The sequence below is a fragment of the Ambystoma mexicanum genome, chromosome 5q (assembly GCF_040938575.1).
Source record: "Ambystoma mexicanum isolate Mex_15411 chromosome 5q, UKY_AmexF1_1, whole genome shotgun sequence".
Lineage (NCBI taxonomy): Eukaryota > Metazoa > Chordata > Amphibia > Caudata > Ambystomatidae > Ambystoma > Ambystoma mexicanum.
The window spans coordinates 1,098,702,694-1,098,716,089 of record NC_090933.1 but is presented as its reverse complement, the minus strand read 5'-3'; positions in this window follow the sequence as shown (position 1 = coordinate 1,098,716,089).

Genomic DNA, 13,396 nt, shown 5'->3' with positions numbered 1-13,396 from the left:
CAGAGAGCTGCATATTGACTATGCAGATATGGGAGAAAAGTGCAATGGGTCACACTACATGAGAGTGGTGGTCTGTCCTTTTTCAAGATGGGTGGAAGCAGAACCATGCGCCCACCCCAACGTGAAGTGCGCTGCAAAGTTCATAGTACGGGAAGTGTTTCCGCACTGGGGAATTTTCGACGTAATTCGCTCCAACAACGGCACAAATTTTGTTAATGATCTATTCAAAGAAGTAACAGCACTGTTAGGGATAACACATAAACTGTGCACTATTTATCACCCGCAATCGAATGGCGTGGTTGAGAAGATAAACGGCCTCCTAAAAGGAAGGTTGTCAAAGTTGTGCTTTACACTCATGAAAAATTGGGTGTACTGTTTACCCCTGGCCTTGTTTGAACTGAGAAATCAACCCAGCAAGGACGACCATTTGTCCCCACATGAAATATAACAGGTAGGTGCATGCATACCACACATTCTCCACTCCACAGCCATTCAGATGCTCACAGAAGTGCTACAGTACTAGGGGAACAATTCAATGAATACTTGACAAAACTCACGAGAGCGGCTCGTATGATAGCAAGGCAACTAGAACCCCCATTTACACGTGAAGAATCGAGTGACACTATAACGCCTGCAGCAGATAGTCGAACAGGTCAGCTAATGCCATGAGAGATGGTGTACGTGAGGAGTTTCGTCCGTCGGTGGAACACTCCAATATTTCATGGCCCATACGAAGTGGTGTATTGCACACCAACTGCGGTGAAAGTGAAAGGCCTGAGATATTGGATACATTTGACAGACGTGCAAAAAGCTTACGAAAGTGTAACACAGGAAACAGAAGGGAGAATGAATGAAGGAGAAACACAGACTTCATATTGAAAGGGAAACATTTAAAAGTACCCATGTGATAACAGCAAAAAAAGTTAAATAAATAAATACTGTGATGTACATAATAATGATAATGAACTGAAGAGATGTTATTTCTTTTATTTTCTCTCTCTCTCTATGTCATGATGCCCGCTCCCGGGGAGCCGGTTCAAGCCCTGCGTCCCCGAAAGCGGACATCCAGTCCCCAAGGAAGGACCCAGCAACCCCATATAGGGGCCCTTTGGACAGTGTCCTGGCGCCTCTGGCGCCAGGCTCATTATGGGAGTGCTTGGGTGCACTTACCTGATTCAGACCATGCTGCAGGATCCCGGCCTCCTTGAGGCCTGAAAGGAACTACTTTACCTGTGGGACTAATTTACCATCCGGGCGTGGTTGGGGAAGGATACATACCTGATTGGAGGAAGGATACATACCTGGAACTTCTTCCAAGGCTATTTAAACCCCACCCGAACAGCCACACGTGCTTCGCGTTGTTCTTCATCTAGCAGTTGGACGCTCACCGTGTCTGCTCCTGCATCCTGACTTCTGCCACGCCTGCCAGCATCCTGGATCACCTGCAAAGGAAGAGAAGAAGAGAACAGAAGAAGGAAAAGTCCTTACCTGCTAAATCCGCATCCCGGAGACATCTCGCCGACAATCCTGAAAAGGAAGACTTTTATTTAAAAGCTCATCGCGTCGATCGCTGTAGCGCCGCATTCCACTGACCTTTACAGGGCGCCTCCATGTTCAGCAGCGATCATCCGGATTCGCAGTCACGCCCCAGCGCCTAGGGAGAAAAAGGCAAGAACAAAAGGTGAGAGAGAGAAGGGAATAAGGAAAGCTAAATCTCCATGTTAAGACTTAACTGTTGATTCATTCCCTCTTCATTTCAGGTCCGCGCCGCATCCTGGCATTTCCGGACCCCGGCCCCTAAGGGGAAAAAAGGACCTCAGTGTTAATGAGCGAATGAAAAGACATTACCAAAAAACGCTCATTAAAGACTTACCTGATTTCTACAAGGATTTCACCTCTCATCTCGGGTCGGTGCCTGTTCCCCGGCATTCCGTACCCCGGCCCCTATGGGGAAAAAGACACTAGCATTATTACATTAATGCATGGACACAAGGGGAACCTCTTATCAAAAAACTTACCTGGAAGCCAAGCAAGTTTGGTTCTCACCAATCCGAAAATCCAGTGAAGTAACTGGATACCAACGCGCCCCTGCATCAGAAGCAGGATGGAGAGCTCGTCCTTCCAGACCCTAAGGTGAGACGCTACGGGGGATCACAGAAGGGTTTCGAGGAGGGTGAGAGGGGAAAGTGGGAGGCCGATTGCATTACCCCGCAGACAGTTAATCCCCTATTTTCACCTACAGAAGGATACTTCTGCGAGCCAGACAAGCCAGATTTGGGGGCCCGGTCCAGTCCGTCTTCCGAACTTTGCGCATCACCTTAGAAGAGTTCACAGCAGCGCGAACCAGGCCAGCGCCTCTGTGGGAGTCAGGTGAGCGTTACACTCTATCCCTCTTCCTCTCTTCCTCTTTTTTCTTCTCCTTCCCTCTCTCAGTTAAAAAAATTAACATGTTAAAGTAAAAATAAATGGATGTTTATGTCTCACTATGTAGGAGAAACCATGGCAACTGAGGGGGCCCCCACCGCAAACGTTAGAATAGATAGAAATGGAAAAACGAATTTTGACTTGCGCAGATATTCTTATGAGTGTGGTTTGTTTGTGTGTGCTGTAATATGTTTTACAATGATGTTCGGCCTAGTGATATACTGGGCGGTTTAATTTATATCTTTCGATGAGGTGGGGAGAAACAGAAGGACTATGATAAAACAAGGGACCTACCTCATATGGGATGGCTTACAGCTCATATGTGGGCATGATACCCATCATGATGACACACGGCACCCAAATGACACAAGCAATGAACAGGTAACCCCACATCCTATTGCCCCGTATAATGCCTCTGAATACAATGTATATGACATTCTAAACAATCCAAATACCTCTGCATTACCTTGGTTATACGATGACACCACCACCGCTGTAACACCCACAGTTGAAATGTCTATAGGCTATGAATCCCCCACAAGTGTGAAGGAAGAAAATGCGGAAACAGCCAAAAGGTTCATTGCCTTGTATAATGAATGGGAAAAGGGGTAGCGGGGGGAACGCCCCTAATGCAGCATGATGTAGAAAAAGAGAAAGTAAACCCCAAAAGCAATAGGAGAAGGAGGGAGGTACGGAGGAGGAAGTACGATGAATACTCTGGGTTGGGGTTAGACACAATAGTAGACCCCAGACATCCGCACCAGACCAACAAGTGGTATGCAGACATGAGCTCCACTTCCAAACAGACCACCAACGAGAGCTGCTAGGTGTGCTCTCTAATACTCCACGCCTCAGTCTCCCCCAAGGTGCTCCTGCCCCAAGAATTACCTCTTACAGATGCCCAGTGTCTCCTTCATCTCACCTTATGCAGAATAAAGAACACCTTCCAGGCACACACAGTTTCTTTTGAAATGCTGCAGCACGAAAAAACTTGCTACTCAAGAGTTAAAGGAGTGATGTGCCTGAAGGAACCGTTTCTAGTGATTAAAGGCACACTGTACTCGGACAATAAATGGAAAGAGGAACAAGTAACATGCAAAGCAGAAGCACTACGAGGGTTGGCAGCAGAAAAATTGCAATGGGTCGAGAAAAAGTGTGCTCCATTACGGGCCGAACATATTACAAAGCTCACTTGGGTCACAGGCCTGGAAAAACCCTTCAAACTGAAAAAAGAAATGACATATGAACTGTGCTTCCTCAGTGAAGTGAAAAATAACATGGGTGCAAACAAGAACTGTAACAAAACGCTCATCATCCCAGATATGAAGAAAGGAACAGCTGCCCTGATGGACACATACTGGGTTTGCGGTAAACAGGCATACTTGCACCTTCCACATTCCTGGAGGGGCACGTGTTCTCTGGCAATGCTGCACTCCGCCCTGATGGTGGTTCCAGAGAGGCATATTGAAGGGGGGATGGGGCTGCAAGCCGTCCGAGGTCCAGAGGACACACAACCAACGAATGACACTTCAGTGTATGCCCTATTCGCGGGCAACATCGAAACCCAGTATCTAGAAAGAGGAGGTCGTCCAATTACATATCCAAAGCATCCACAGAACATTTGGCGCAAATTCCAGATAGGTTCCGGCTGTTCAATTCTGCTGAAACATTCTTCACCTCCCTCATTCCAAACATCCAAGCGCGTGACATTTGTGATGTCATCTTTGATGTCCTGGGTGTTAGTGTTAGTAGTGCACACTGGTGGGGGAGTTATGGTTGCTTAGCCTACCATAACTGGCGAATTTCAGGGGTTTTTCGGTTTTACTTGGAAGCATAATGTCCTGTTTATCAAGTTTTTTTTTGTGAATTTCACAGGTTTTAGTAGTGCAATTTAACCATAACTTCCCTTTAACAAAGTTTTTTTGTCAATTTCACCGGTTTTTATTAGGGCAACTTAATCATAACGTCCCTTTAACAATGTTTTTTAGTGAATTTCATAGTTTTTTAGTAGGGCAACTTAATCACAACTTCCCTTTAACAAAGTTCTTTTATTAAATATACACTTTCAGCATGTGAATTAGCGAGATATGTACTATAATTCCCTTACTTTATATACATGTAACATAGAACATACTGAACTCCCTTGTTAATGATATTTGAAGGGCACAGACTGAGCGTCTGTCTGCGGAAGGGCGCGGATGAGATCAACACTACCCAAACAGTCAGGGGGTATCTGAAATTGTACTGTTATGCCATATGAAAAATGCACAATTTAAAAAGGAGCACATGAACACATTATAAGTATTAATAAGTAACCATTCAAACCTACATGTCTCACACATTACCCATTCAGTTAATTACCATGTAGAATAAAATGGATTATACCATAACAATAAAAGATATGCATCCAAAGTAATTACCTCACAGAAACTGTGCAACTAGGAGCGACAGTAGACGAACATAACACAACAAAGACAAATTACAAGAAAGGAGTAAGTGAACTTCATTTTTCTTATATGTGTGTATACTTTTGTATGAGCCGCAGAACAAATAATGTATTTCGGTTGTTTTGATACAGAAATGTGCAGTACTCTGGGGTGGCTGGAGGAGACTTTTCCACATGGCGAAATGTCGGAAGATAGCGATAATAATGGTACACACTTCTCTGCATAAGCAAATTAATAGTCAGTATGTTATGGGCATTTAACATATATATATATATGCATTTGTATTAGAACAGTTAAAAAACGAAGAAAGTCCACCAAAGGACATGGTGGAAGACACCCTGAAACGAATAGAAGGCAAATTGGACATGCTAAAGGAGAATTTTAATGAGCTAAAGCAATTTGTGGAGGAATTCGTGAAAGGAAAAATCAGATATCACTGTCCCACCTGTACCTGTCCCCCTTCTCCATTTCCTAGTGAACTATCCCCAAACCCTCAAGAACAACATAAACGTTTTGACGAAACTTCCATCCCTTCATCCCCTCACAAACAGCCTGTGCAAAACCCTAAATCCCCTATATTTGTGTCAGTGTCTGCTTCCCCCTCTCTGTCTCTTGATTGATGTTTATGCGTTTAATAAAAAAAATGTGACGTTACTTTTAGTGGAGTGGTTTGTATCAATTTTTTTTTTTTAAAAGAGTTAAAATATCCGCGGACAGTGCGCCTGTTCTGCCTGTCTGTAATCAGTTAAATATGGATATTCTAAGGACAATACACCTACCCGTACCATTCGCAACCAAGATGTAACTGTTGTTGGAACACACCAGCTGTCCAAGATGTCCGTAAATCACCAGTATGGGGGCATCCTAAGGACATTGTACCTCTCTGTACTATTCACAACCAATATGAAACTGTTCTTAGAACACAACTGGTGTCCGGGATGTAAAAATGAACAAAATGGGAGTGTCCTAAAGACACTATACCTGTCCGTACCGTCCGCAGCCAAGATGCAACAGTCCGTAGAACAGGCGTGGTGGCCGGCATGTCCATAGTCAAACAAAATGGAGGTGACCTAAGGACACTGTACCTGGCCGCACAGTCAGCAGAACATCTACGCACATGCGCACCATACCCGTAAGTCTTGTGAACAGCGCGCCTGTCGGCAACTGTCCGTCTCACTTGTGTCGCACTTTTAATTTGTTTCAGGACCCGAACACTGTCCGTAGAATACCCGCACGCATGTGCACGACAGTTACTCTGCATTTGGTGTCCTGTGGGCACTCATTTCGTTCGCGAATGTGTTCACGGCATCATCATGTGACCGCACCCACGCTGAGCGTGTATCCTAATTTGTGCACTTTGTCCGCTTCCGCAACATTTCAAAAGATCTTATGTAGACATTACAAATTATTTTACAATACAAAATCACCATTTCACATGTCCCATACAATGGCCCTAGTTTCTACATATTGTTTAGAACTTTTTCAATGCTTTTGAGTGATCGATATGATCACGAGGTGCACCCCTCCAACCCCATAAAAGGACACACCCCCGAGCTCATCTTCATTGTACTTCTGGCTACAGCACCACCCCCAAACCCTCCACCGCCACCACCTCCCCAAGGGCCTGCAGAGGGAAAAACGCGAAGGATGTAGAGACGTTGAGGAAGAAGAGGATGAAGAGAATGAGGTGGAGGAACTCCATACTACCAGCACTCGCCGGGAGTCGTGGGTGTGGTGGTTGTTTACCATTTCTGGAAACGTCCAAAAGCATGTGCGAACCAGGTTATGTGTAACCAGTGCAAATTGGTGCTTTGTCGCAGGAGACCTGGTGCGTACAGCTTTGGTACGACAACCATGCAGCGACACCTAACTTTGTTCCACAGAGCGGACATTCGCAAGGTGGTACCATATGATGAACGTAGTAGGTTGAGTTCCTCCGCAGCATCCTCTGTGTCCGATCCTCTCACCACAAGAGACACTCCTGTGGGAGAGCGCATCCCTCCAGCTGCCTCACAGGCCATTCACGATGCTGTTGACCCTTACCTTTCGAGGGTCACAATATTGTGTATGTACTGCGATGCAGGTCTCTGCAAGGGGGAGAGTTTTCAAAGTGCTTTCGAGACTACGGTCACGGAGCATCAGAAGAACTGCTACCTACCTAAGGCCCACCCTGCATCTTTCTCTCTCCACCTGCCATTTCTTATCCCCATGGTTGGTGTCCCTTCCTCACCCTCCTTTACCCTCGTCTTGTGTCTTGTGTAAAAAAATCTAAAAAACATAAAACAAACATTTTAAAAAAGGCTCTTTTCAGAGCTGCCTTTCTCAGTTTAACAATGGAACTATCAAGTACCGGTGTAGGACCCAGCACATTTTTCAAAAAGTCTGCGGACAGTCGTTGGACGCACAAAAGTGGAGGGTGCAAGCGTAGCAAAACCAATGCACTTTTTGCTGGGAGTAAGTGGTGGCTCTGAAAAGAGCATTTTGGTGGTGTTGTGTGTGTTTGAAAAACTGTGGATTCGAAAAAATGTAATGCAAAATAGGTGACTATGAATCCAAAAAAAGTCGCAATGCATTTTGTACATTTTGAAGAAAAATCTGATTGCCAACATATGTGAGATGGACTCCATCTATGCTAAAAATGAATGTGCTGCGAAACAAAATGTTTTCATTGTGGAAAGAGGACATGCCAACATCTCTTAGAAAGGCACAAGCAGCCTTATTGACATTGCGCCTCGCTTTCTCCATTTGTGGACCAAGTGAAGAAGAACGCAGCCACATTTGTCTTTGTGCAATATGGGAAAAAATTACTTGGCAATTTGGAAACATGTCCATGACCTTCACAAGTCCTTCCTTCATTGCAAATTGCAAAGAAGTTCCAGAGACATGCCCTAAACTGTTTCCTCCACAATGAATGATAATTATATCAGGATGACGCTCTGTCTGTAAAGTAGCACAGAGAGGTACCAAGTCTAGCCACTTAATTCCACGCACTGCATACCAGTGCACTTCCACATGAGAAAATCCAAGATCTGCAGATATACCGCAACGTTCTGCATGCACCTTCAACCAATGTATCCGTGAGTCTCCCAAAATCCAGATAATATGTTTTTGAGCACACATAGCCATAGCTGTCTGGTTTCCTCTCAGAAAAAAGATGTTCTCACTAAATCTCCCCGTTCACAACACACCCACTGAACTTTACTGACCAGTCCCTACCTTCGCTCATTCTCATTTACATGCGTCTCCACCCCAGAATCCCCGTTGGTAATACACACTGCCTGCAGACTACCGCCATGTCCGCCGACACGTAGAGGATCTGAGTGTGACGATTGTACATTTAAATAGTATTCCCCTTTTCCCCTTTAAGGTGGGCTCTGAAAAGAGCCGTTTCTGGTCATCCTAGGCATATCTCTGCAAACTTGGAGAATTGCTGCTACATTGCTATCAGTCGCAGCGCTCCCACACCTACTTTCGGAATAGTGCTGTAAACCATGGACAAAAATATCTCCGAGTACCAACACCCTGACTGTCTCCACCTCTGCCATCTTCACTACGCACACTCTCTTTCGACACAAATCAACAATGTCATCATCTGATTGGCTGATGCCTACAGTCCCCTTTCCATGCTAGATTTGCTGTAGAACCCTGTATGTGGCACACCCTACCCGCAGACAAGCCCGGTGTCCTTGCGGCACGTAACTCTTAGCCAGTCCTTCTACGGTTTCCACATCACTCGCAAATCCATTCCCTCATTGGACACGGCTAAGCAGTCACACAACCATCCACCAATCACATCCAAGACCTCTACATCTAACTCCGTCATCAGAGTTCCGCACTTCAAATGTACTATTGATCACTCTGAATACAAGTCGCATATCACAGCAAAGCATCTACTTCAAAAACTACTGTGCAAGTGTCGCAGATTTCAGTACAGGTATGCATATTTTATTCGGAGAACATGTACAACTCTTATGATTCCATTTAAACAAATTAATGCCACTACATCTGCATAGCCAAAACATACCAACGCTCAAGCTTTAAGTGCAAGACGTCCGATTTTTCATTGAGAAATCGCACTACTTCTTACTGTCTCCCGCATAACCTATACATACGTACCAACCCTCCCGATTTAAGCGCGAAACTCGATTTTCCATTAGAAAATGTCACATTATTTTTACTGTCTTCCGCCTAAATTAATGCTACTTCCAATGCTATCGTATGAGAAAAATACACGTTCCCAATTGCTGCGGTGACATCTCTATCTGAGGTACTCCCGATTTTTCGCATTCCTACTTATAATATGAAAGTATTCACATTTTTCCAATCTACTATAATGACCTATCACTTCCAAACCTCTCTGCTATGGACAACACAGCTTTAAAAAAACAAGGGAATTTCATAAACTGAAAATTGTACTCATTTGCGAAGCAGGTTCAACTAACATACAACAAATAACATGTTAATGCTGCAGATAGTGAAATGACACATATACTGAGTTGAGATATCTAATGAGAATACTCTGACGAAAGATGCAAAATGAACGTGTACATTAACATCACTGCTTTAAACACACAAAGTTACTAACTTCTTCCTTTTACAATTGCAGCGAAGACTACTCTCCTGAAAATCAACAGCATCTACACTGCAAGTAAAATATCCGAAGAAACCTGGTCATTCCACAAAAAAAAGTAAGTACCGTACTACCTTTATATTCTTACTGTTCCTCAAAGAGACTGTGTGCATTATTTATGTAATTTGCGCACCAAAAAAAACATTGATTTCTGAACCATTCTGCCCACAAATCCCCATTCATTAAACAAAGAATAACAAGCAGAATAGCACACAAATCCCTGTGTTTTTGGAGCACAAATAACATACAGAAGCCTTCGAATGTTAGTACTACAAAACAAATAGCTGTTTTAATTTTATACCATTACATTAACTATTAATGCTTTTCCTCACCAGTAGCTCACTTTCTACTCTCATCTGAAGCACAGTGTAATAATATACAAACAGAAAAATAGCCTTCCAAACTCATTGTAACTGCCCAATGCACATTCAGACACCACCACAAACAGCTTTCCCATCAAACTCATACACGCATGCACAAAGCATACATACACTGTAAAACAGACCAAACCATGCCTTCTTTTTTTTCAACAGACCCCAAAGAATGCCTACCAAAAACCAGGTCCGTCAAAAGGAACGCAGAGCAAATGATAATAAAAGTGTCCAAAGTAAGCATCCATCTTTAGCAGAGTTTGTACAGAACGTTGAAACAAAACAGCTAGTACAGTCATTCAGGGAAACAAAGGAAGCTTCAACTACAGAAACTTTGGCTCCTCTATCAAAATTGGCACAAAACAAAAAATGATTTACAAAAATTCAGCTACCAGTACTGCTAACAATACTCCTATAAATCCTGATATACTAGCCAGAATCCATAGTAAAAAAAAGTATTTTAGCAAAAATGTTCCGCCACAGAGTCCTTCAGAATCTAATAAGAAGAGGAGTGAAATCATCCTCAACGCTTAAAACCTAGCGTAGAAAATTAATCCTACAAGCTCTCGTAGACAGTGCAATCCTTCTCAAAAGGAAGTTATTCATTTTAGTGTTAAATAGGATGAAACCACTAACAAATCTAAGTACTAAACTACAAAAGAAACTTCTCAATAAACGGAATGTCAACAAAAATAACTTCTTAAATATTTGTGGAGGTGAATGGAGTCACACAACGACCACAGAACCATATTTTAATGAAGAAGCATACAAACAAAATGAAACAAACACAATTGACATCCATAGCAGTGGACGAGGGTATGAAGAAATCAATAATACGATCATGGAACAAGAAACACTGCTTACAAAAGTATCCCCTGAAAACAGAGAATTACCTCTCCATTCGACTGAATCAGACCGTCCAGTATACAAATGCTGTGCACGTCAATGTGTAACATTCCTAGCAAATCTTTCAAATCTTTACGTCAGTTCCTCAATCAGTATGTGAAAGGTAAAGACAAAATCAAAATGAAAGTGCTGCAAAATATGGATACCTGTCCAGTGCGCAAATACACAGGACTACAATGGCATTCATTAGCCTGCATTTCAGGACCAATTTGCAAAAGCACCTTACATGATATCAAAAGGATATCAACACATCATTCACATGTAAGAAATCTAGTGTATAAACTGTATTATGCTAAAAGTCCAGCTTTAGAATTATCCTATTAAATAATGTTTTGGAAGTGAAAGCCACTTACAAAATGCAATAGTTTTAGACCAGACCAGCAACAATTCTGCACATAGCAACCATCTATTACACACATACAAAAAAGAAATACTAACATTTAAAAGTACATCGGCTGAAGTACCAAACCATGTGTGTGTGTGTGTGTTGCCGCAGAACGTTTTACAAAAGGGAAACAAAAACTATAGACGTAACATACAAAATAGAAGAAAATGAAGATTCCAAATGGTTTGAATTAGCTCTCTACCTTTTAGCAGAAAACAAATACCAAATAAGTGATCTCCTAATATGTTGCAGTTACTGCACTACAAAACTGGACAACAACCAAACCCCTTCAAGTGCTATCACAAATAATTTGGAATTATTCCCACTACCAAAACCCCTGCAACAACTCAATTTGCATGAGAGCATCATAATTCAAACAGTTCAACCTTTTCAAGCAATAATACGCCTTCAACCAAAAACAGCAAAATTACCTCCCTCTGAATTGGTGAAAGGCAATCGTGGCAAAGTAGTTTATTTGCCATGAGATCTGACAGAAAATGTGCACACTCTAGGAGTGCAACGTCCAATAGAGCATTCTTTAATTGTTAGTAAATGGTGTACCAACAAAAGACAAAAAAATGTGGGAACAACTCGTGGACTCACCTAAAGTTAGACAAGCCTTGCAATATCTGAAAGACAATATTGAATACTACAAAGAAATATATATTGAAGAAAGCTTAAGGGAAACAACTGAAATAATTCAAGAGTCATCAGAAACTGCTCAATTTGAACTTCTAGATCCTGCTAGAGTATCCACTCCTTTGGACCATTACATAATTCATCCATTGCACTTTAATGAGAGCATAGATGATTCACTAGAAACTTACCAAACGCAACAAACCAAAGGGTCACCAATGAGCATATGGGAAAAAAGTATAGAAGCACGTGCTTTTCCACTGCTATTTCCTACTGGCAAAGGAGGAAGATACAATGATAGACCCACTCAGATAACAGCATCAGAATACCGCTCATTACAAATGTATTCTGAAGATCCTAGGTTTAGAACAAATGTGGAATACATATTCCACCTACTCTTTGAAAGTGAACTGGCAACCCTATGTTACGGAGTTGCACACATATTGAAATCTGGAACCCACTTTCAAAATTTGTCAACTACGTAATTAATACAAAAAGTGCAAGAAAAAGAAATGCGTGGTATGAAAGAATACTGGTTCCGACGGCACAGAGGTGTATGTTTTATGATCAGAAACCTTGGACCACCCACTTGGTTTGTTACATTAAGTTCTGCAAAATATGAATGAGAAGATTTACATGATTTCCTACGCATATCAACCAACAAGAAAACCAACATAGATATACTAACACCTGGAGAACTTTGCTCTCTAGATCCTGTTAATGTTTCAAGATATTTCCACCATCGTTTCATTGCTATGCTACACTTTATTTGTAATAAAACTGTTCCTCCCCTCGGAGAAGTGCAACACTTCTTTTGGAGAAAAGAATACCAACCCAGAGGAGCACCACATAGCCACATGCTTTTGTGGATCAAAGGTGCACCTAAATTTGGCGAAGACAGTGATGCCACTGTTTTGCAGTTCATCCAACAATATGTCACTTGTGAAATCCCTTCACAAAGGACACATAGTGACCTTCATGGACAGATTGTACAATTTCAAAGACACAAATGTGTCAAATATTGTCGTCGCAAATACAAAAGCAAAGGTAAATACGACTCCAAATGCCGCTTTGGTTTCCCTAGACCAGTTACAGAAACTGGTGAAGTGAACAACTTCATGTCTTCAGTTCGACATAGTGTTAAAGGTAAATCACCTAAGAATAGGTATTACATAAAAATAAAAGAACAATCAAAATATATCAATGATTACAATGCAATCATTGCCCTCTTATGGAATGCAAACATAGATGTGCAGTACATTGCAGACAATTCCACTGCAGTTGCACGATATGTTACAGCCTACTTAATAAAAGCAGAAAAAACAGAGCTTCAAGACCTCTGGAATGACCTATCATCAGATAAAACACTATCTCAAAAATTGTACAGCCTAGGCATAAAAATGCTCTCCCATAGAGAATGTGGTGCCTATGAAGCTGCAGATTGTTTAACCGGTACAGCTTTGTATGGAAAATTGACAATATAGTATGGGGAAGTCTTGGTCCTGCTAAATCTAGAAAAGAGTACTCAAATCATATGAGGACATAGAAACAATTGCCAAAAAAGATCCCAACAGCCAAGACATTTTAAAAAACAATT